Raw genomic sequence first — 26,370 nt, forward strand, 5'->3', positions numbered from 1 at the left:
TGAGCCCACAGTGTTAAAGTGCTGCAAATCGAACAGCATGAGGGAGATCGCCCTTCTCCCAGGCAAGTCAGATATCTCATATTGGCATCCAAACCACCTCTTGAACCCTGGCATTTTCCCCTTCATATCCACCACATGTTCCGAGTGCCTGACCAAGGACCAGAAAACACTAAAGCTAACAAAAAAAAAATGGAATATAATGACTCTTAACAAATCAAATAAAATTAAGTTAAACTAACCTAATCCTAACTAACTAGTATCTAGCAAAGGCCCTGAGTCTTTGAAGTGAAAGATCTGGGCAGGATCAACCTGGAGAGGCTACTGGTCTGTCTGCTATTGTGGCTGTAAAGAACTGAGGTGGCTGGAGCATTCCACTGGGCACTGCTAAGAGAAGGTGTCCCACTGTCAAAGCTGCACCATCAGTGCATCTCGTAAGGCTACCTGAAGAACTAACTTTTCTGTAGAGAGCACAAAATACTAATACTCAAAGCAATAGTTTGGGTCAGTTCCTCATCTAAAACGTGAAGTTTAGTTCATTACATTTAAAAATATTTTCCAAGATATTTCATTGCCAGTTTTTTAAATCTTCATATAGCAACTGGTCAAGACAGCAGTTGAGGACAATTATTGGTGATATCTGTGTGTGTACCTCTTTCCACACAGTTGGAAAATATAAGCCAATATCTGAACTGATTGCCTGTCTGAATGTAACGTGTGCAAACGGATTTGCAAATTTTATCTAAAGTTTAGGAAACTTGCATAATATACTAAAATAAGTATCCTGTGCTGCTTCCCGGTGAATACGGTAACAAATATACAGGAAAGTAAGGTTTCACAGCTGTCACTATGTTGCACAGCTTGAACACACAGAACTTCATAGCTGTCACAGAAACAGAACTCGGCTCTTCTTACTCCCAAAGCAATGGCCCCTTATGACTTGAGACTCCTTTTGCTATTAGCAGTACATAATCCATGATACACAGTTGGGCAGTTCTGATTCTATCCAGTGGAGGACACAGAGAAACACACATAAGAGCCAGTTTATTACATACTTCCCATGGCCATTAAAACAACAAGTGATGAATCCAGTGATCTTATAGTGACTATTAATTGCCTCATTTATCAGAGTTCAACTCAACAAAATTAAACAATTTAAGAGTTCTGTAAAACAGTTTAAAACAAAGTTTCTGATGTAGAATTTGAACCTGATTCTCCACTTCCTTGCACCCTGCATAGTCATTTACACGCATGCAAAATGAGTGCAAAATGGATCAAAATCAGCATTCTCCATTTGGTCACATCAGTGGTAACATTTTATACCCATAAGAACATAAGAATGGCCCTATTGGGTCAGACCAAGGGTCCATCTAGCCCAGTATCCTGTCTTCCAACAGTGGCCAGTGCCAGGTGCCCCCGAAGGAATGAACAGAACAGGTAATCATCAAGTGATCCATCCTCTGTTGCTCATTCCCAGCTTCTGGCAAACAGAGGCTAGGAACACTATTCCTGCCCATCCTGGCTAATAGCCATTGACTATCCTCTATGAATTTATCTAGTTCTTTTTGGAACCCTGTTATGGTCTTGGCCGTCACAACATCCTCTGGCAAGGAGGTCCACAGGTTGACTGTGCATTGTGTGAAGAAATGCTTCCTTTTGTTTGTTTTAAACCGGCTGCCTATTAATTTCATTTGGTGACTCCTAGTTCTTGTGTTATGAGAAGTAGTAAACAACATTTCCTTACCTACCTTCTCTACACCAGTCATGATTTATAGACTGCAATCATATCTCCCCTTAGCCATCTCTTTTCCAAGCTGAGATGTCCCAGTCTTATTAATCTCTCCTTATATGGAAGCCATTCCATACCCCTAATCATTTTTGTTGCCCTTTTCTGAACCTTTTCCATTTCCAATATATCTTTTTTGAGATGGGGCGACCACATCTGCACACAGTATTCAAGATGTGGACATACCATGGATTTATATAGAAGCAACATGATATTTTCTGTCCTATAATCTATCCCTTTCTTAATTATTCCCAGCATTCTGTTCACTTTTTTGACTGCTGCCGCACATTGAGTGGACATTTTCAGAGAACTATCCACAATGACTCCAAGATCTCTTTCTTGAGTGGTAACAGCTAATTTAGACCCCAACATTTTATATTTATAGTTGAGATTATGCTTTCCAATGTGCATTACTTTGCATTTATCAACATTAAATTTCATCTGCCATTTTGTTGCCCAGTCACCCAGTTTTGAGAGATCCACTTTGCACTGGTGTACATAACTACATTGTGGAGATCAGTTGAGAATCAGGCTCAAAGAAGTGTAGATTATAAAAGACCACATTCAGAGAATGTTAAGAAAGCAAAAAAAAATCAGAGTTAACAACAAAAGTTTGACCCGAGAGATACATTATTGGGTAAATAGAATAAAAGAACAAAAGACATAACAGCAAGAGATAATCATAAAGGTCCCACCTGGTGTTTAGCTTCATCTCAAATCAGTAATTCTTTAGCAAATACAATATGGACTATTACTATTATACATAGTGAGACATCTTAGTCATAGAATCATAGAAATGTAGGACTGGAAAGGACCTTGATAGGTCATCTGGTCCATTGAGGTAGGACTAAGTATTATCTAGACCATCCTGACAGGTTTTTGTCTAACCTGTTTATTCCTAAGAAACAATAAGAATAATATTTTGCACTTTTACTTGCACTAAAACATCAAAGTACTTTACAAACATTAACTGAGTTTCGCAATGCCACTAGGGCAGAGGTAGTCAATAGGCCAACTGCGGGCCAAATCTGGACCACCAGATGTTTTTGAACAGACCGCAAAATCTTTTTATTTACTTATTATCATCATTATTGTTACAGTTGTGTGAAAAATGTTTCTCTGGAGTCTGGACCTTGACCAAGAAATTTAGACCTTGACAAAAAATAATTGACTACCCCTGGCCTCGGGGCGGGGGAAATAAATATTACCTGTTTTTCCGATGGTTAAACTAGGACAAAGCAAGATTTAGGCCAACTTTTTCAAAACTCGCCATTGATTTTGGATGCCTCAGTTTTTGGTTGCCCAAGTACAAGCTACCTTTAAGTGGCTTTGTTTTTAGCACCACATTTAAACAAAAACGTTTTAAAAAATTAGTGTATTTGCCCTAATAGGCAGCAAAAACCTCTAAAATTCTCTAAATCTATATCACACACTATCTGATCGATAGTATAAATAATACTCAAGTACATATATACTATTGCATCATCAACATATAAATTAACTAGCGTAATTACATACTTGAGAGTGGCCTGAATTAATACCCCGGATCCAAAGACCCAGGGCCTTTGCGAAAATTTAGATCGGGTTCTGAATTTTGTCGCTCAGCCCCATTCCTACTTTTAATGCACATTTTTGCTCAGAAGTTTCTATCCAGATTTTACAGAATACCATGTGAGTACTCCAGTTGTCACCTCTCATGGTAAAACCCTTTGGAAGAAATGAAATGGAAGGAAGTCTCCATGAGGTTCCTTATGGAGGTTTGTCCCCAGTTGTTCCATCAAAATGGCAGCTTTTCATGGGGTCGCTGGGAGAGGAGGATCATCTACATCAAAACCCTGGTTCCTCCATGACAACTCTTTAGCCCCAACTCCCCTCTATTCCACGACAGTGTGACACCAATGGAGCTGCTTTGGCAGGAGTCCCATCAAAGATAATGTCTGTGTGTCAATTGTGACCATCTATATACACTGCGGAGCCTTTATTCCTATTAACACTGGTAAGATTTAACTAGGATACTTCCACAGTGCATTAAGAGGAGACTAGGTTCCCTGTAAGAAATTTTGGTTGAAAAATGTATACAAACTGCTAACCCATTCAAAAAACTAAGTCAACCATAACCACTTTCTAGTCCAAAGTCTCCCAACAGCACTAAGTCCATATTACTGATCCTAGGGCTGCAAATTTGCAGCATATGAAACAAATCATTTTAATCATGGAAGCTCAAAAACAAAACAAGAAAAAACCCCATCCTTGGACTACTAATTTATTTTGAACTCTTAAAAACAATTGGGTGGTGGTCCAGAGAATTTTATTTGTTTATTTATTTTTAAATACTTCTCGGCTCCTACTTTGTACCACCCATTATCAGCATGGAATAAATTTTATATAGCAGTTTCTGAATATACGAGTATAATGAAAATGTGGAACAGCACAACTATAATCGAAGAGTGTAAAGTCATCCCATTGACAGCAAGACACAAAGGGCCTGCCAGATAGAAAACAAGATGATTATATTTCTCCTGTTCTTCTTGCTTCATTTTGCCTGATAGATTCAAACTGGACAACAGGTGTCTGATACTCCAGAGGAGCATATGTGCAAAGCCCCTGTAAGATAGAAATCAGATTGCAGATGAGGGGCAGAGTAATAGTTGTACCCAAGAGGACAATGTCCAACATTTATGGCCAGTTCCTCAACCAGGGGAAATGCCTGATTAATTTGTCCATCACACTGGGAACAACAGTATCTGTGTTTTAAACAAACAGGAAAAGACAGGTGGTGAGCAACATGGGCAAAACAGTGAGTACATAGCGATAAGCAAAATAGTAAGTCCAAGTATCAGTGACATTCCAAGCAAAAGAGTGAGAGACAGAGAGAGAACAGGATGATGGCCCAGTATATGTGAGAACACTCAGATGATGTTCTTGTTGCTAAGAAGATTCTATCCTCTGTAGCCCACAAGAAGGGCTATTAGAATGGAACAGATTTATGAACAGAACCTTGCAGTGTGTTTGTCAGAGGCCAAAAGTGGAGTAACTTCTGCAGATTTGCTATCTGGTTACAGTTTAACACAGCTTCCAAGGGGATCACTAAAGCTAGCTTCTCCCCAACTTTCTTTCTCCACACACAAGCCACGCCCAATTCCTTAAATGTCTTCAGGAGATCCCAGGATTTTTGGAGGGTGACAAGACAGCTGGTAGGAGCTGGAAGTTTGCCAATTTTCCAGCAATGAGAACACCATCAATCCAAACAATTTTGATCACAGGCAGAGGTTCACAAACGTGATAAACCTCAAATCCAAAAGATCAGTCTGTGCAGGTTTGGGGTGAATGTTAACAGCTCCGTGCAGAAACAAAAAGCTTGTTACATCAGATAGAATTCGGTGTTTTTAAGATCTGTACACATGTAATAATTTCCTAAACTAAATGAGGGTTAATATTGTTCTTTAATTATTAATTTTAAATAAGATCCTGAGGATGTAGGTGGTGACAGGAACCATTTCAAGCCTAAACCTATCAGACTGACAATGAGCTTCTCAAACAGAATCTTCCTCTCACTCTCTTGCTTTCCAAACAGCTTAGCACAGTCTTAAATACAAAAATTGCTCCCCTCTTATATCTGCTTTCACTTTGAAGGCAAGATTCAAGCTAAGAACAAGTCTCAACATGTTCCTCTTGGGGACTCTGATTAGAGGACTCTGTTGCTTTCCCTTCTCTTTAATTTATCACACTGGTACTCCAAGATCTACATTTGTTCTCCACCCAATTCTGCACTGGCTGCAAGGTCCTGGTCCTCATCTTCAGCAGGGTAGCACCCAACTACCTCTCTCTCTACATGTATACTCAGCATGAACAGTGCAGATGACAGAGTCCAGTGGCTGGGGACAGAGAGGTCCCCATGGAGGGCTCTCAGCTTCAGAACACCCTGCAACCAGACAGCAGGCTGAACTCAAGGCTTGCCACGTTCAGTGCACAATGCAAGGCTTACCCCTTTGCAATGGCCTTCCCTTCAGGAAGCAGACTGATGAAACACCCAGCACATCGCTCATAATTAGCATCCAAAAAGATAACAGATTTTCTCCTGCCCCAGTACACTGCTCAGTGCAGGAGACGAGGAGTCGGAGTCATGGAGCTGGTTGTGGTGCCCTGATTCTGAGGGCTGGCCCTGGTGCCATTCAGAGCTGCTGCCAGGCAGCTCTGACATATGCCACTGACATTCAGTCCTAACTTATACCAGTGGAGGACTGGTGAATCAGAGCAGAGCTCCACCACTCCTGACATGCTCCACACCAGGTGGTTGTTAAGGTGCTGGACTCAGCAGTGGTACAGCTGTACCAGCCAAGAGTCTCCCTATGCCAGGGACCATAACCAGGCTTTAAAAATTGAGCTAAAAATATCCAAAGAGTCAGGAGAAAAGCCAGGAATTATCATAATCATACTGTAACAGTACAGCTGCTTAGCGCCTAGATATTACAGTGTTGGGCACTGTAGAAATGCATGGGAGGATGTGGGAGAAGGGGAGGTACAGGGATCTGAGACAAAGAACAATCCCGATATGTAAGCTCAAGACAAGTTGCAAAACTAGACTATACACACAGAGTCTCCTCTGTAGTTATACACATAATGTCAAAAGGAGGAATCTCTCTATGTCCTTTTATTCCATTACAAAATTATCTTCATGCTAATTATCAAGAGAGCTTCATATAATTAAATTAGTCTAATACAGAGTAAAAATTGTATAGTAAAACATCCCAAGTTTTTCAGCATGGTAGTCCAAAGGTAATACCCCATCCAAAGGTTTTGAGCAGTGGGGCCCTGGTCATCCCGGAAGAGCGGAGCTATCCATCCAGCATGTGGCTTGGTATTCTAGAAACACTGACAAACAGATTGGAAGACATCTTAAAAATGTTCCCTATGCAAAAACATGGAAAAGCTACTCAATTAAGTCAGTCAACAAAATCACTGAGACTTTAAAAATATACCTAATTGAAGATACTATATTTCTACAATATATCTAAGATTTATCTCAGCATTTCCCCGCAAATGCATCAGCAATGAGCATTCCATAAGTGCAAAAACTTGACAAACACAAGGAAAAGCTGCCACACTAGTCATCTACTGCTCTGACTTTATTGTCCCAAAATTCCACCTCTTGCAAGGATGAGGAACATGTTTAAATCAATACTAATATTTCTGCTGTATCTGTTACTATTGTTTCTCCAATGTTTACCCTAAATAGCATGATATTAATGCAGCTACTAAAATGAGTGAACAGAAAATGTATTTAAGAAATCAAGGGGTCTTCACTCCAACTTTTTTCGACAGGTCTCTGGCTGGTGCAAAATCTTAACTTACCTTCAGTACAGTGTGGAGAAGGGGAAGGAATGGCTTTATTCTGAAGTTATCGTATTTCATAAATTGGCATCTTCTAATGCTCTGTGTTAGAATTGCGGGAACCTACCTAACAATTACAAATCCGGCACATGATGCTCATACACAGACAGGATTTTCCCCCTTTGAAGATTCCTTGCAAAGATCACAGGAGACGAACCTACCAGGTTGCCTTAGCCAGCAAGTCTGTCAATCTTTGCCAAAAAAAACAAAAACAAAAACAAAAACCACCAACCCTGGGTAAATCAGTGAGGTTGGCGCTTTCAGGGACTCCAGTTATCCCCATGTGTTTAATCCTGGATTTATTTTTTATTTCATCTGTCTTGCCAGCCAATCATTTATTATCTAGGCACAAACCTTTAATAACCTCTGTATGATCTGAGGTCATGGTTACTACTAGAGAGACTTGCCCACATTCACCCCTGTTGAAATTCCTTTGAAGTCAATGAAGTTTCCAACAGGGATTAATTTGGCCACTGTCTCCAGTGTTCTCAAATCTGTACTTCCAATGGTTTCTGTGGATCCCTGTGCGCCACCTAGTCATTTGTGTATGAAATCAAGACTAATTCTAAAGAAGCCCTTGAAGCAGGTACTAATGGAAGTGCAGGGTATACCATCCCTCACTTCCCTCAGTAGAGGCTTGGCAAACAACTCTTTTGGATGGAATCTTACCTTCAAGTACCTAAACATTCAAGCTCAGCAATGTTATCTAGCAGGAGATAAACAACAACTGAGAAAGTACAGGAAAAAGAAACATTAATATTCTGTAAGACAAGCCAGAACATTTCTGCACCCATCCCAACTCTCACATGCACACTCCGAGAAACCATTAAATAGAGAGATCATCTGTGTATTTCTCCCCAGCAAAAATCATATTCCCATTTGTAGTATCAAAAATAGCTGCTGTTGCAATTACCAGCAAAGGATTATTATGGCTTTATAGGGAGTGCGTAAGCAGCAGAAAAGAATATGTTCTTAAAGATCCTGTTTTCAAGAAAATATGCTGCACAACAATAAACTAAGAGAAAATAAGTAGGAACCAAGGAATTGCCAAACTCACTATTTACTTCAGTAAGGGTTTTTAGGATTAACTCTTATTTTTGTATTTGGCACCCAGACAGCACAATGATGAGAACCAAAGTAATGCTTAGACAGACAGGCTGTTGGACAAAGGGAATACTATGCCCTACCTTGGAGCTGGGGATGCATAGGTTAGGACAGCTTCATAGTCCTTTTGCACTACTCAAGCAATACAAAGGGGCTGTAGAATGAATGAAAATCTGGCCCTCCTTGCCACATCCATGACAGAAATTAGACTCCCATTAATGCTGTATTTCAACACTGCACGTTTGTACCCAAAACCTGAGTAGGCTTTCAATTAGACCCAAAGGTCTAGATCATCACAACTGGTGCAAATCATCATTGTGGCTTTGCTGTAAATAGAGTGATGCCAATTCATGGAGCAACATCAGTTCCATCCAGCTGAGGATCTAACTCAATGTATTTAAAATTCCGAGTTACATTATAATGGCAGCAATAACAAAAATTTAGGATATTTCCATTAGTTGTTATTTGCAGTGCTAGATTACCAGCACAAATAGAAATTTACAAGTCAGAGCCTTACATTCATTGCAAAGTCCTGTATTTAAATTATTCTCCCAGGAATTATTGTACCAAGAATGCATACACTTGCGCTAATAAGAATACTTTTTGTGTTCGTTTTTATTGCATAACCTTTTGTTAAAGTATTTTGGCTTTTTAATAAGTGAAGTCCTGGTAAGTGTGTGACAGAACCTGTAAACATTACCATTTGCTGAACAGCGGTAAATATCTTTATAACAGCTGTAAATAACTACAAATACCACAAAATGTAGTTACTGCTGTTCCTATTTATTCAAGACATTTTCATTTAAAGTCACAAAAATAAATGTGTTCAATCAATACTAAGAGTCCTGACAGACAGAAATTAAAGAAAACTCCAAGGTACAGTTTTAAATCCATCCTTTCCCCCTGTCCATATGGAACTACATGTAAAGTCATCTCTTTCCATACTCCAGCAACAGAGATTAACACAGCTTTGTTTCAGTTTAAGATTTGGTGAGATCTAATGTAATTATTTGGTGATCTGACTAAAAATCAGAAGCAGGAAAGAATTGACTCAAGGCAAGTTAATTAATCACTTTTAAAATGCGTCCAGTTTTGGCTAACGTCACTTTAATGTTCAGAACATCGCCTATGCTTCTCTATGCTGTTTATAGGGAATCCCTAGATACCAGGGTCTAAGACAATCAAAACATTTTCAAGGGCAAATATTCATTTAGTCAGTCTGGGAAAGCACTGGTGTCCACTGTGTAGCACACTGCACTGGGACTCTGGATCTATTCCCAGTTTATAACTGTGTGATCTTGGGCAAGTCACTTCACCTCTCTGTCCCTCTGTTTCCTCTCCCATCCTTTGTAAGCTCTTCTGGGAAAGGACCATCTCTTGCTATGTTTGTACAATGGCTAGCATGACAGGGACTCATTCTTGGGTGGGGTCTCTAGTGCTTCTGTAATAAAAATAATAAATACCAATAAATTTTTTTAGAAGGTGAACCTAGACTCCTGGATGGACCTGTAACTTTTTCAGCATCTCTCTGCAGCTTTACCTCTACTATAGCTTTTTAAGAGTTTATTCCTTTCCTGAACAGCCTCATTGCTTGGGTGGGAGTGACACTGGCATAGTAAAAGCAAGATTATGAGCCATTTACCCATACTACTGAGCAGTTACTCGTTCAAGTAAATCTCATTTAAGTCAATGAAATTACTAGGATGAACAAAGCTTAGCAGTAAGAATAAGGGGCTCACAACCTGTTCTTTAAAAATGAAAGTTTTTTAAAAATAAATATTCTCTGTTCTTTAATTACGTTCACTGGCAGCTTGACACTCAATGAGACATAACATGGAGGAAATATAAGTCACATACATTAAAATGGACCAAAATAAGTACTTTATGCCACTCTGAAACAATTAACAGATGCTACATCGAATGAAAACACAAAATGCAATACGTAACACAGAAAATTAAAGGAAAAACAAAGCTATCATCCAATCTGGCCCCAAATCCTTGTCTTTTTCCCCCCAGATTTAGTCTAGTTAGAGGCAGTTCTTTGAAGCTTTTGTACAATTCTGATACTCTCCATTAATGCTGCCTAACCTTATATTAATTTAGAATGTAAACCACTCTTCAAACACCTTGTGATACACAAATGAGTGCACACATGGCTGTGTACAAGAAGAGCTACAAGATGTGTGAGGTGATATCTTTTATTGGACCAACTTCTGTTGATGAAAGAGACAAACTTTTGAGCTGCACACAGCTTGAAAGCTTGTCTCTTTCATCAACAGAAGTTGGTCCAATAAAATACATTATTCACCCACCTTGTCTCTCTGATATCCTAGAACCAACACTCTACAATACTGCAAACAACATATAAGAAGAGCTGATATATATGGCTGAAATGCCCTCCACCAGTACACACAGCTAAAATTTAGCCAAATCTTTCCAATGTCGAGGAGAGAGATATCTCTTAGCCTTCCATAATTCCATAATATTTGAGAAAAAGAACTAGAAGAACTTGTACAATATTCTATCTATTGTAAAATATCCACCTGTTATACCTTTGATGAATCTAATCCAATGGCATTTTTCCCTACTGTATTCTAATCACACTAGCCCTATTTCGTAACCCTATTTTGTAACGGATTACAGATTAGGACAAAATGGTAGCTTGTTCTTTAATTCCAGAACTGTGGTTTCAAAACCCACATTAGGCTGTACTGTAATGTCCTTTATCGGGGGGGTCTGTAACCCAAGCACCAGGAGTCCAGGCTAGAGTATAAATTAAACAGTTGTTTGGCAGTATCTGAATGTAACTAAGTTTCTGCAACATGCCAAACCTTCTCCAACTTTCTAGAAGTCTTCACGGGAAGGCTCAGTGGACTCCACACAGGTCTCTCTACAAAGACACTACTCTCCTTCATTCTACATGAAAATGTGCTGCTATCCCCATGGACAACCATCATTACAATGTCTGTAAGCACTTGCAGATGTAGCAGCAACCAACATTTCAGAATAAATTCCCAGGAGCTGATAAAACCAATCCAATCCCATATGAAAGGTGCTTATCCTTCATAGGCTAAGACAAGTGGATGAAACACTGAACTGGGACTCAAGATAATTGGGCTTAAGTCCTACCTCTGCCACTTGCCTTCTGCGTCACCTTAAACAAGTGGCTCGCCTCCCTGTGCCTCAGTTTCCTCATCTGTTGAACAGGAATAATGCAATTTACCTCCTCTGTAAAGTGCCTTGAAATCTATGGATGAAAAGAACTAGGTATTATTAATAGTAGTACTAAAGTTGTAGGTATTCATTCACTTTACATTACCTACCGTTTGTTTTGTGCCATCTAAACATACAGTAGTTGGGTTAAACATGCTGCAATATAAATGATGTAATACAAAACAAAAGATCAGATATTTGTCCTGATTTGGAAAGTGACCTCCTAATTTGAAGTTGCTGCGGAACGTGTCATCATTTCTATGGTACTAGTGCTTCAGAAGTAGCAAGAGAATAGAACAGCAAACCTACCGTATCTGAAGTATTTTTACTCTGTGTGTGTGTGTGTGTGTGTGCGTGCGTGCGCATATGCAGTCTTGTCTTTGGTACTTTTATGACTTCCCCCCTTACCATAGTATCTGGGCACCTCCCAATTTTTAATGTATTTATTCTCACAACACCACTGTGAGGTGGCAAAATATTATCCCCAATTTACAGATAGGGAACTGAAGAAGAGAGAGACTGAGTAAAATTTTCAAAAGCACCTAAATTCCATCAAAAAAAAAACCCTACTTAATCTGGGTGGATATTATACTCTTACATTACAAAGAAAAATATTCACCCTATAAGGATGAACTAGCAGGATCTGGAGCCAAACTAAGGCTATGTCTACAGGACAGGTTATGTCGGCATAACTTATGTCGCTCAGGGGTGTGAATAAACCATCCCTCTGAACAACATAAGTTATACCAACATAAGCGCCAGTGTGGACAACGCTATGTCGGCAGGAGCGCGTCTCTCGCCAACATAAGTACTGCCTGTCACAGAGGTGGTTTTATTATGCCGACAGGAGAGCTCTCTCGTGTCGGCATAGAGCATCGCCACCAGACCCGCTGCAGCGGCACAGCTGCGCTGCTGCAGTGCTGTATATGTAGACAAGCCGATATGTTTTGAATGGAAGGAGCCCAGGAAACCCTTTAACTGCTAATTATTTTAACTCATGTATCATGCAATAACTCACATGTTGGTAACCGTCAAAAGTCAACATTTACCAGTAGTGATAATAGTTACTAACATCTGAGGCCCTGAAGTTATTTACCATTATAAATGTACGGAAAATAACACAACATCTCATATACTACTCTTTGGCAACTCTTGGTAAACGTTGGACTCTTCAGTGCTGGCCACTGCACTGTACATACTATTATGTTTTTATTTTTCTGATTCCTTGAGAATAACCCTAAAGAGGCCCAAATGTAATTACCATTTACATGCAATCTGTCTTAGCATAGAGAAATACGCAGCACTCAATATCCAAATACCCTACTACTGTTTAAACAACAACAAAATACTTCTCATGTTCAGCAGATACATTGAGCAGTTACCAATTAAGCAAATAATAATCTCATGACATTTGATGCATGGAAAAAGGTATTAATAACTATTCTTTATGAAATAAGTACTGAGGTCTGATTAATGTATAGTGCTGTAGGCTTATTGGAATACATAGTGTCCTGTCACCTCAGTGATGTAAGACAGTGTGTAGGTTTAGTCTTGCATGTGACAAGAGTTTTGAAGCAGTTTTAGGAAGGCATAGATTTTTCTGAGCTACTTATCATTCAAAAGAGCAATAGGAGAGCAGGGAAAGGCCGAAGCACCAATAAATCAAGAAGAATTGAGAGCAGAGGTGGATTACGGGGTTATGGGGCCCTGGACCAGAGCAAGTGGGGGGCTCCTCCCCACCCTGTCCGCCTGCAGTCCCCCCACCCTCCCTCTCAGCTCTCCTGCCAGGGAGCGGGGTCAGGGCACAGGGGCTTGCCCCGCTCCCCAACAGGAGCGCTGGGTGGGCGGAGCTGGTTGCGGTGTGCCCATTTTTCCAGGGGCCTCCCAATTGCTGGGCCCCTGGGAATGGACCCCATTTGCCGAGTGGCTAATCCACTACTGTTTGAAGTCAGGAAAAGACTTATCTCAGCGCATGATAGGGAAGGTAGAACAGCCTTAAGTGACCTGTCATCTCCTGAACAAGGAATGGTGGGTAGAGAACCTTCAAAGGGGCAAGAATCCCCTGAATATTAAATAAACAGATTTTGCCACATGAAAAGAATGAGTGTCCACATTGTTATATGCTGTAATTAGGACACAGCAATAGCTCCACACATCTGAACAGTCTACTTTACTATAGAAACATCTACCACCAAGCAAAGACATACTAAAACACATGGGTGCACTTCAGCGCCATCTAGTGATCCCCCAAGTAACTCGTCACCACATCTGTCAAATTTGTCACACAGACTTGCAAGGCCCTGAGCAGAAATTATTTGCTTTTCAAAGGTGCTGAGCACACACAATGCCAACTGAAGTCAACAGGAGCTGTAGGTGCACAGCACCTTTGAAAATTAAGTTAGCCATTCACTGTTGACAATGTGACTCATTTGTACTTTTGTGTGGGTGTTTTTTATTACATACTATTTTTGTAAAGGTATGATAATGTACTGAGGTGAAGTTCAAGAGACACTATATAATCCAGTACAAAGGAAGGGGTTTACATATTTTATTAATAATAAAATAATTAACATGTTTCACGCTTGAACAGCACCTTCCTCCCTCAAACATCTGATGCTGCTTTATATGCATTAATGAATTAAGTGTGACACCATCCTGGTGAGGTAAGCAAGTAAATCCCCAATTCACAGATGAGAAAAATGAATAATAAGCATATATACTGCTATATATGTTCAAAGCTGCGTGCAAAAAGACAAGATGCTCTCTCTCTCTCTCTTTTTGTTTTTGTTTGTTTGTTAAGGAATACTCAAGGGTCACCCCATCAGTTAGCCTCTAAGACTGCCCCAGGACTGAAGAGGTTTTCATCTTGCAGTAAATTATGCCAGATCCACCAGTGCCCTGTACACTGCCTAATCATTTACACCTGTATAAAGTGGGAGTAACACACTACCACTAGTGTAATTAAGTGGGGATTCTGATTTGGTAGTATTTGGCACCTACTTCCTACAGGTGTAAATGACTGGCAGTGGAGAAATAGGCCCTGTGTGTTTCATCTTGCTTAACAAGATGACACAAGATCCAGTGATCCTGACTATTCCCTCACTTATATTGTTATAAACCCAGTGTGACTTCATTGACTTGGATGGATTTACTTCCTGATTTGCACTAGCGTAAATAAAAAAATTTAAAAATCAGGTCCAAAAATTTTAGAAGAGAATGTCAAAAGAGAAGGAAACTGACAAGCAATAAAGATCAATCACTGCTCTTCTAGATAGATGATGGGTCAGCGTTATCTTTGATCAAGAGTGACTAAATATCACTAGTCAAATGGCAACTACAAATAACAAGTGAAACAAGCTTGTGATTTTTGCTGAGTTATTGGATAAAACTACTTATAAGCCTATGATAAAATGGTCACAAACGAGACAATTCAGTACACAATGAAAGGTCTGCGTATACTTACTGCTGTAACACAGCACAATTACAGCATTATCCATTAACGTGAAAGAAGAGGAGCATATCCCGCAACTGCCATTAGATGTCATTTCCATTTGCTATTTCACAGATACCTAATGTGCTAGGTACATCCAGCAGAGAGTTGCTGGACATGTCTAATAGCTCCTGATGCTATTTATTATTTGTGTCTTGATTTGAATGAAACAGTCCATTTAATATGGAACACAAGACTCAATAACATGTCCAGCAAGGTTAAACTCAGACCATGCTAGATGCTATCTACACATGCGACCAAGCTGAAGTCAGGCAAATCATGAGGTAAATCAATTGGTCTCCAGAAGGAATTAGGAACGTGCTGAATGAGCAATCACTGTTGGCCAGTTAATTAAATAGCATGAGCCACAGGAGTTAGCTCTGCATTTTGCCCTCCTAACTGGAGGATGCGTATCATGGCAGGAGTATGGGGGTCACAAATGAGGTATGGGTTGAGAGACCCATCCTCAGGACCTCCACAGAGATGAGCGGAATGCTCTCCCCCTTCAAGCCCACGAACTCACTCAGCAACAGATGCCTCTGAGGGGGACAGTTTCATGAAGAAACGTTAACCTCAATTTTTTATTTTATTTTATTTTCAATTTATAAATATATAAATATTAATGATCTGGCTAATATTCAACTTCACTGCCCTCTGCTGGATGGAATTAACACTACTTGTCAGGTCCCACACTGCAATTAATGGAAAAACAACGAGGAGTCCTTGTGGCACCTTAGAGATTAACAAATTTATTTGGGCATAAGCTTTCGTGGGCTATAACCCACTTCATCAGATGCATGGAGTGAAAAATACAGTAGGCAGGTATAAATATACAGCACATGAAAAGATGGAAGTTGCCTTAACAAGTGGGGAGGGGGTCAGTGTTAACGAGGCCAATTAAATTAGGGTGGATGTGGCCCATTTCCAACAGTTGACAAAAAGGTGTGAGTATCAACAGAGGGGAAATTATTTTTTATAGTGACCCGGCCACTCCCCGTCTTTATTCAGGCCTAATTTGATGGTGTCAAGTTTGCAAATTAATTCCAGTTCTGCAGTTTCTCACTGAAGTCTGTTTTTGAAGTTTTTTTTGTTGAAGAGTGGCCACTTTTAAGTCTCTTATTGAGTGTCCAGGGAGATTGAAGTGTTCTCCTACTGGTTTTTGAATGTTACAAATCTTGATGTCTGATTTGTGTCCATTTATTCTTTTGCATAGAGACTGTCCGGTTTGGTCAATGTACATGGCAGAGGGGCATTGCTGGCAATGGGTTAGGGTTAGGGTTGCTGGCACATGGCTAGTGGTGTTCTGTTTCTTTCTTTCTTAAGCCTACAGGGTCTCTACCAAGTGTTCTTCAAACTACAGTACCCACCTGGGGAAGTGAAGAAACAGATTGACAGAGCCAGAAGAGTACCCAGAAGTCACCTACTACAGAACAGGCCCAACAAAGAAAGTAACAGAATGCCACTAGCCATCACCTACAGCCCCCAACTAAAACCTCTCCAGTACATCATCAAGGATCTATAACTTATCCTGAAGGACGATCCCTCACTCTCACAGATCTTGGGAGACAGGCCAGTCCTTGCTTACAGACAGCCTCCCAACCTGAAGCAAATACTCACCAACAACTACACACCACACAACAAAACACTAACCCAGGAACCAATCCCTGCAACAAATCGCATTGCCAACTCTGTCCACATATCTATTCAAGGGACACCATCATAGGACCTAGCTACATCAGCCACACCATCAGGGGCTCATTCACCTGCACATCTACCAATGTGATATATGCCATCATGTGCCAGCAATGCCCCTGTGCCATGTACATTGGCCAAACCGGACAGTCTCTATGCAGAAGAATAAATGGACACAAATCAGACATCAAGAATTGTAACATTCAAAAACCAGTAGGGCAGCATTTCAAACTCCCTGGACACTCAATAAGAGACTTAAAAGTGGCCATTCTTTAACAAAAAAACTTCAAAAACAGACTTCAACAAGAAACTGAAGAACTGGAATTAATTTGCAAACTTGACACCATCAAATTAGGCCTGAATAAAGACGGGGAGTGGCTGGGTCACTACAAAAAGTAATTTCCCCTCTGTTGATATTCACCCCTTCTTGTCAACTGTTGGAAATGGGCCACATCCACCCTAATTAAATTGGCCTCATTAGCACTGACCCCCCACTTGGTAAGGCAACTCCCATCTTTTCATGTGCTGTATATTTATACCAGCCTACTGAATTTTTCACTCCATGCATCTGATGAAGTGGGTTACAGCCCACGAAAGCTTATGCCCAAATAAATTTGTTAGTTTCTAAGGTCCCACAAGGACTCTTCGTTTTTTTGCTGATACAGACGAAGACGGCTACCCCTCTGAAACCTGTCACCATGCAAGGCAGTTAATGGAGATTCTTCTTCCGTGCAAGAGGCTTGGGGGGCTGTGCTTTTAGAGCAGGAATTATCCCCAGTACAACTGGCAAGTTCACTGTAGCCATGCTGTGCATCATAGTGATCCTCTCAGCGCCATTTAAAGTGGGGGGCATAGATTCTTTCCCCCTCTCCTGCCTTACCCTCCCTCTTCCCCATCCCCTCTCAGCCTGATGGTCCAGGTCCACGAGCCTCTAGCCTCATCTCCTTCAAATCCGAGTGAGTGGTGTTGCAACCTGGCACGCAGGGTCACAGCACCACTCAGGTTTGGGCCAGCCAAAAAGTGGTCAGGCCATGGTCCAGGTGCTCCCCCAACCCTGCTCTAGATCCATAGCCTATGTCTGTGAAGACCAAGGAATCTGAGACTTCTGATCCCAGAAACGGCAGCACTCACATTGCTGGAAATCTGACATCCTGTGTGACCCTCATATGGTTGCCAGTGAACAAATGGTGACTGAACCCATTTCCATTCTGTTTAACAATGAGTAGTAGAAATGTAATGTTTAATTAGAGCTAGGTGCATACTCTTAAGAAGAAATACACTCATCCAACCAGGGAACAGAAACAATACCCATGTGACCAGTTTGCAGCTCAGCTTTAAACAACTAGGCAATTTCTGTTTCCAGACAGCAAGCCACAGAGTAAACCAAGTAAGTCAACATTTTCTGAGGCATATTTTTAAGACAATATATATGATTAAATTACAATGTATGCACCAATTCAGGAAAGTCCTTAAGCACATGCTTAAGTCCCACTGAAGTCAAGCACGTGCTTCTGTCCACCCCGCTCCGGACAGCACTCAACAACGTGCTTAATTTTGAGCACATGCTTGACTTCCATGGGACTTAAGCATGTGCTGCCCTGAACTGGAATGCTTTCCTGAGTCAGGGTTCTAATTTGTAGACACTTTCATGAATAGTCCAAGAACACAAAGCTCATCACTTGAATTACTCGTGAATTATTCACCCAGCTCCATGTTTAATATTACACAGCTAAGTTCTTCTGATTGATAAGCCAGTACTAAAAACAGAAATTGTTTTCTGGAATCCTCTACTGCTGGCATCATGATTATATATCTGTACTGTGAGAACACGAGAAGGTTCAGGGCCTCCCTCATTGTACTATAGGGGTGCTGGAACAATTTGTATAGTGGAGATTCTGAGAGCCACTTAACCAAACTGTAAGCCCTGTATATGATGGAAACCACTTCAAGCCAGGAGGTGCCACAGCAACCCCCCCACCCCCATCCCAAGTTCAGCACTTATGTTGTGCTATGCACTGCTCAAAGAGATGGATGATGCAATCCCTGTCCTATAGAGTTTACAATCTAATTTAAGACAAGACACAGAAAGTGAGAGAGGATGAGGGAAACACTAAATAAGATCATGTAGTTACACAGGCTAACCAGGGCCCCATATCAGCAACACACACAAATAAATTCTTAAATCTCTTTGAAATCAGCAGGACTTCAGCACATGCATAAGAACTTTGTTGAATCAAGGGCTACGCGCAGAACTTGTTCATCGCGAGTCATTTAAAAGATTTTTCAAAAATATAAATAAATATCAGCTTTCCCATAATGGTCCATTAGCCGTAAGCAGTTGCCAATTTCCTATGGTCATCATGGTAGAATTGGATTTGGAAGAAAGATTTAAATTTACCAGAAAAATGTTCACCACCAGAAGTTGATTTTAAAAAGCACATTTGGATTCAAAACCATTTTCTCCAAATACGTTTTGCAACCTATTGATGACAAACAGCACCTCATCATGAGAGCCAGAGGAATGCAGACGCCACTGCTTCCTATAGTATCATAAGTCAACAGAGTTTAAATTAAAGACACTTGTTGCGTGAATACACTGTTAGATTTTAATGGAAATATTTCCTCATTTTCCAACTGCAATTTGGAACAATGGTATATTGTTTACCATTTCTTAGCAATAATATAGTTAAATATACACTATAGGTTTTTTGTTTTGTTTTTAACCTCAGTGAGACAGCACAGAAAACAGAGTTTTGAATTTATTTAGAGGGAAGGAGGCACACAGGATGAAATCTTGGCCCCACTGAAATCGATGACAAAACCCTCATTGACTTTAATGGATTTCCCCATAATATTCCATGTCAGGCATGCCATTCGACAATTGGAGGAACATGCAAAACGGGCCAAGTGAAAGAATTCCTCCTATGATCACTGCTTAGATACAGACCTTAACAACAAAGAGGACATGCAAAGAGCAGCCCAGGATAGACAGAGACGGCAGAGTCCAGGCCCTAAGCAACATCTGACTGTGGAGGGAGGATTCAGATTTAGCCATGGGCCGATACGATCTCTCTCCACCTTCCTCTTCCCAGCCCTTAACAGACATATCTTAATATTGTTTCTTCTTCCACCAGCGCCCATTCATCATCCTAATCTCACACATATTCAGATGACTGGTACTTGACTTCTCTTTGGGCTACTCCCTGAATTGACCACCAGAGTCTACTGCAGTCTAAATTCTATCAACTCCACGAGGTCCTGAGGTTCTCCCTATGACATGGTCTTGCATTGAAACTGTACATTGCTCAGCTGCTGGGATCTAACTGGGACCAAAATGAAACCCCCCTTGGGTGAGTGGGAGCTGCCATTGACTTCAGTGGGGCCAAGATTTCACCTCTTATGTCTGGGAAAATTCCAATTCAGATCCTAACTTTTCAATTGATCCCTCTTTGCATGATGAACCAAACCAAAAGCACAGGTCCAAATACCCCCAAATGTTAGCAAAGTTTGCATCCTGGTGCAAACTTTGGGGCTCAGGCTTATCTTTAATGTGACTGTTTTTTATTGTCTCAAAAAAGAAACTATAATGGAATGGCCTAGAAAACTATTTTTGTCACGTTTATTGTTAATTAATCATACTTCTAATGCAGAATCTTTTGCTCTAGGATAACAATATTTTTTATCATCTCTGAAGACTCCACACTTCTACATCTATTTGATCTGTGCCCATCTGTTTTACTTCTCATTGTAAAACAAAATGATATAATATGTATATTAAAATTGCATCCCCTACCAAAAGATGTTTTCCTTCAGAAAATGTAGTTCAGTCTTATAGGGGCTTTATAGCCATAAAACTGCATTTATGGGTCAAAGATCAAAAATAAGTGAAGACCCACAAGATGCAGAGCTTTTTAAAAAAAGAATGTCACATTCTTTCATTTTCAGCATAAAAAATGGGCAACTTGTTCAGGGCAAATAATTGTTTGAACTGAGGATTTTATTATTAATCTCCGAAGACTGCTGAATTTAGGGTCACAGTAAGTGTTGATTAGGTACAAGGTGCACAAAGCTCTCCTCTGTTGATGCTATTGAAAGAAGCAAGTAATTTAGATTCAGAATTGGTCTTGGATTGAAGCTCACTCCATTACCGACCATTTTCAATTTCAGCTATACAATAAACATCAAGCTCAGCAAGGAAATTAGTACATTTGGTAATGTATTGGGAGAGATGGGTGGGTCTTTGACAAGATGACACTTATCACCAAAGCTTCAGTTAATGAAACCCTTGAGTGGTATCTGCATTTGACATATTTTGACATTTTTTGAAATCACATCCAGCGTTCCCCCCCCCGCCCCGAATGTTCTTCTTTATAAGAAAAAAAACCCATCTATCTTTAAAATGAGTGCTGAAGTACTGCAATATTATTGGAAAAATTAAAGAGATGCTGACTGCACTGAAGGAAAGAGAGGTAGACTTTCTCGAAATGCAGAAGCTACAGCAGATAAATATTATTTAAACTGAGGAGAAGTTGAGTTGTTTCTTTGGAGGGGGGGATGTTTAGCCTTCAAGGAGTATATTTGTTTTCACTTCACCTGCTCTAAAAATGCCCTAAGAGGAAGGCTTGTCATTAATGTGATTGCAGAAAACATTTAGTCTTAAATAAATCACATTTGTTTTTAACAATGCCTGTTCTAAAAAAATCCTGACCCATAAAATAAAGATTTTCATTAAAAGGAATTAAAATGTTTGGGTTTTATATCATCATTACCTGAAACAGTGAAACTAGATTCAATGAGTTACTTTCACGACAGAAGTAGCTTATTTATTTTGGTTTTGTTTCTATTTCTTTGTTTGATTTTTATTTAAAGTTGAAATAATGAGAGTGAATGAGAAGACAGCTTAAAGTTCTATATCTTGAGCATGGAGATATTGTACAAAAGACAGAAACTATGGATAAAAATGAAAGGAAACTCGGAGAGAGAGACAGAGGGAATGAATAATCGCTGGCCTAAAAGTAGTTCTCAGTAGCTCATGACCCAAACACACCATAGCAGCTCTCAGATCACTTTAAATGCTGCTTTGTGGCACCTATGATGTAAGACCAGAATTAAAAAGGGTCAGATGAGGCAGAAGATTTAAAGTTCACTAATTCTGAGCGCTTTGATATTTACTCTTTAGCTTTCCTGAACGCCAAGGGAAATTATTATGGATTCATATATTTCAAATCTCACACAGCTCTATTATTGTTCATTTTTTTCATCCAGGGCTGCGAGAACAATTAAAACAAAAAATACAAAGCAGTCTAAACAGGGGCATTCCTGATCTCTACTGGACCTACAAGGCAACATTTACAGCTTTAGTTCCAAGCCGGGTGGTCCCTCCCAAAGATTTTTTTCCAACACAAGTGGGAGGTCACCTTGAAGATTTCAGGGACAGGAATTGTATTATACAGGATATATACTCCTGAAGAGTCGTATTGTGTCGGGTTGCAATTTTTATTTAAAACTTGCCCTCCCATGACACTGCTCTAAGCATTTCCCTTGCCTCCCTCAGTCAAGGTTTAAGGTGCTGGAGAAAGCACCCTGTGTATGTCTGCCCTTGTCAAAGCCCAGAGTTGGAATAATGGAAGTTGATATCTTCTGAAACAAATAAATCCCGTATCACAAAAGGGTTAGATTATTTCTCTAGCTTTGGGGGATTTTTTTTCTTTTTGGAATTGTTTCCCACAACAGCATGACCAAGCCCTGCTATGTCCTACTGAGCCTTTGATTCTCTCTACCATAAAGTTTTACTTGACACTAAACAATGAGCCAAATCTGCAAAATATATTATTAGTGTTATTTATTATTTGTGTTATGGGAGCACCTATAGGTCCACATCAAAGATCAGGAATCCATTGCGTCCACACACATATAACAAAGGGGCAGGCCCAGATCCCCTTTGGGGCAGGGACTTTGTCTTACTCTGTGTTCAGAAAGCCCCTATGACTTTTTGGGCACTTCCACAATATAAGCAAACAAAGATAGGGGACATTTGAGAAATTTAGATTTGAACTGAAGTTCACGTACTAACCCCCTAATACAAAACTCAGCAGTGTCTGGATGTACAGTTTTGGTTCTTGCTAGTTTTACATCTCAAGTTCTATCCTTTACTTATGATCGCTGAAAAGGAAATTTTTGATGACTATACCATACAATGTGATGTGTAGGTATTTTCTGATCATGTGTATCAGAAATCTAGGTACGTTTTCATACTTCTAATTAGTACAAAACATGTACCCTGTTCTGGTAATAATGCTGCATATCAGTATTTAACCCTAGAAAGGAAACCATAGTTACTTTGATTCACTCAGTAATCTTACTGAGTTTTACTTGTCCAACTGTTTACATAACAGACAAGTTTCCTGCATAGGATCAGAGTAATTATTCTGATCCTATGCAGGAAACTTGTCTATTCATTGTTTGCTCCCGTTAAGATTTAATAAATGTTGCAGTGCACCTCATAAAAACAACACCCCCGCACGAAATCAGTTTCCCGCTTTATCGTATTTTTGTTCGCTAAGTAGGACCAAATCCTGAAGTCCTTACTCAGTTACTACTCAGCCCGAAGACAGGCAAATCTCATACTGTCATTGCCTGAGTAAGACTGGGTTGTTTTGGATAGGATTCATGACCTGCACTTACTGGGGGACTCAGGTTGGGAAGAGACCTGCCAGCCCCACTACCATAGGAAGGCAGGGAGAGGATGAAAGACTTCTGTGTATGTTCACCTGTCTCTCCTCCACCCCGGATTAGGAGTGTTCTGAACTGGTTGAGCCTAGCCTGCTGTCTTCTTGCCACAGAGTTGAAGGCCTTTGGGCTTGGCTGAGAGTTTGGCATCCCAAGCACTGTGGATGTTCCCTCTCAATGACACAGGAGAGGGTTTGGGTATATTTAAGCAGGGGGTGGAGGGGTCTCAGTGTCTTTCTTCCCAAATTCCTCCTCCTTTGGTGTTCCTGCCTCCCACCAGGACTTTCTGACTGGCAGCTTCCTCAGGGTCTCTGTTCCCTACCCATCTCCCCACAAAAAGGGGCTTCTCCTGAGCCTCCCTCAGGCCTCCTCCTGAGCCTTCCTCAGGCCTCATGACTATTAGTGCCCCCTGCTGGAGGCTCTTTCTTGGCCTCACCCCATATTTGGCAGCTACTGCAGTACCCACTGTGGGGGGGTTCTTTCAGTTTCCTCTCACAACACCTGCTATTCTCCCAATCTGTCACTGCACCGTTTCCTCTCAGTCTTCCCCTCACCCCTTTCAAGACACAATTATAATAAGCAGGGAAAGGGGTATGGGGGGGGGGAAGAGAGCAAATAATTACACAGGAAGCCCAACTGAGAGGGTACTCAAGGGCGTCTACAAGTTATTGAATCAGTCCTGAGTATAAACAGAGTAAGGACTTCAGAATTTGGCTCATGTCACATGCACGTTCCCAGCTTTTCCATACCAGCCAGTAAGAAAGTCGCTGCCTGTCCCTTCTCCAGTTCTGCAGTAGTTTCTCCATTCACATTTTCTAATGCAGTATTTGATTCTATGCAGGAAATATTGTCATGACAGCTGAAAAATGTTTTCTTCCACGTGCAAAAAATGTCAACTTCCTATCAATAAACTGAAAACTGGAAAATTTTGCTTTTCTTACCAAAATAATAAATAAATAATCAAAAGATATAGAGGAAAGCTGATACTTTCTGCAACCTGTTTAAAAAAAACCCAGTTTTCTGTTGAACAAATATTGATGGAAAGTTTTCACCCAGCCTCATTGTCACAAATCAGTAATCATTGGCAGCAGCCATCTTCACTTCTACTGCCATCCTTTCTTTTTGGCCTGCTTATAAACATGCAGTCAAAGAGCCTATGGGTGTATCTATTTCAGTTTAAATCAGGTAGGTTGCTTAAGTCCTGTGCCAAATACATATTCTTTGTTCCTTTCGGCCTGCCAGACCCAGATTAGCTAATTCATGATCCGTGAAACAAGGCTGCACAAACACAGACAGAAAAAGTCAATCCTGACCTCCTCTCTCAGTCTCAAGGGAGAAAGAGGAAAGTGCATGAGAGCCAAAGGTCCAGAATGCAGCGAAAGGGCTGTCAGTAGCAAGGCTCTGAAAGAAAAAGAGGTACACCACCACCTTTCTCTTTTATACACACAGACATTCAGTAGTCTCCAGTGTAGGCATATCCAGTACTTCCACAATATGGAGATTCTGATTCAAAGTACTCTACTTTAGGATTAAGCTGTGGACGATTGATGCCAATCCCAAAGCTGCATAAACCTCAGCAATGTATCCTTTTCCAACTCCCACATGCACACTCTTGTAGGCTGAAGAATGCTATAGCTCTAAGCTGTGATTAATTCTCTCCAAATGATCAGCTCACGGGAATCAGATGCAAGGGCTATCAAACTGTACAAGAGTCATGGTAAGCAGTGAACAACTGAAAGCAAAAAAGGATCAAATTTCTTATAAAGGGTAGAATATAAGAACTGCTGAAGAGTGAAAGTATCCATGGCAACAGAACACCAAAAACTGAAGAACATATCAGCACCTGCACAGGACCTCAAAAGGATGTAAAAGAACACCACTATGGACTAAGTGCTGTTCTCTATCAAATAGTCAAACTAAACGGAAAGCATAGGAATGAGACACAACATTTATGAGGGCTTGTTCCTTCCTTCTTCCTTTGGGTGTCTCATTAACAAAACGAGTCTCCATCTAAATCTGAAACACTGGAGACCCCACTCCAGTGGAGAATAATTAACAGAGGATGTTGTTCCCAGTTTAACTGCTTAGAATTAGTGGCCAGTGAATCTCACAAAACTCAGAGTCAGTATAAAAGTTCATCTGAGAAATAATAGTTCAAGGTTTCCTTTGCCCCCCACTTCCTTAATGTTTTCCTAACTCCAGCCTGTACCAATCTTCTCACACGACTAACACCTCTCCATGCCTCATTCATCATTCTTCTCAACCAATTGAATCAAAGACTTCGGAGACCCTCAAGCCCTTCCTGCCAGTGATTCTGCCTCAACAGTTAGCTCTCTGGGGCAGGGGCCATCTTTCTGTTCTGTGTTTGTACAATGCCTAGAACAATGGGGCCTAGTCTATGACTTGGGCTTTTAGGCACTAATACAATACAAGTAAAATAATAATTAATTGATTATGAAATTTCAGGTTTTAGTAGCTATAGCAGGCACTTAGCTGGTCATTGCACCTCTGAATTAAAAGTGTTCACATGCTCTATGGTTTTTCCTGTCAGGAACACTGCAGGGCATGAGATCTGCATTCAGAGTAGTTAGGGCCTAGCAGAGTTTCTCTCTGCAGCTGGCCCTTAAAATTTAGCATGAGGTATAAAGCATCTTGTAGAGGACATTCATTTAATTCTGCAGCTAAATCAGCTTTTACGTTGTAGGCACGTCTAATGATTTGACAACTCATGTGATGAGAGGACTGGAGAAGGAACAAAAGCCAAAAATATAGGTGGCCATGCTATACTACTCACGTCTCACTAGGGTTGCCAATTTTCTACTCGCACAAAACTCAACACCCTTGCCCCGCCCCCTTCCCCACCCCCATCTGAGGCATCACCCCTGCCTCACCCCTTCTCTGAAGCCCCGACCCCTGCTCATGCCATCCCCCCTTCCTCTGTTGCTTGCTCTCCCCAACCTCACTCACT

The 26,370-nt window shown here is 40.6% G+C and overlaps 1 protein-coding gene across 1 annotated transcript in view; it reads right to left on the reverse strand.

Moving 5' to 3' along the window:
- The window catches only part of SOX2 (SRY-box transcription factor 2), a 400,076-nt gene that overhangs the window by 225,198 nt on the left and 148,508 nt on the right, over positions 1–26,370 (reverse strand). Inside the window, exon 3 of the mRNA XM_074963501.1 lies at positions 11,408–11,525. The gene's annotated coding sequence lies outside the window, so the exon portion shown is untranslated. The remainder of the gene's footprint in view (positions 1–11,407; positions 11,526–26,370) is intronic.

Source organism: Natator depressus, chromosome 9 (genome assembly GCF_965152275.1).
Source record: "Natator depressus isolate rNatDep1 chromosome 9, rNatDep2.hap1, whole genome shotgun sequence".
NCBI classification, from domain to species: Eukaryota; Metazoa; Chordata; order Testudines; family Cheloniidae; genus Natator; species Natator depressus.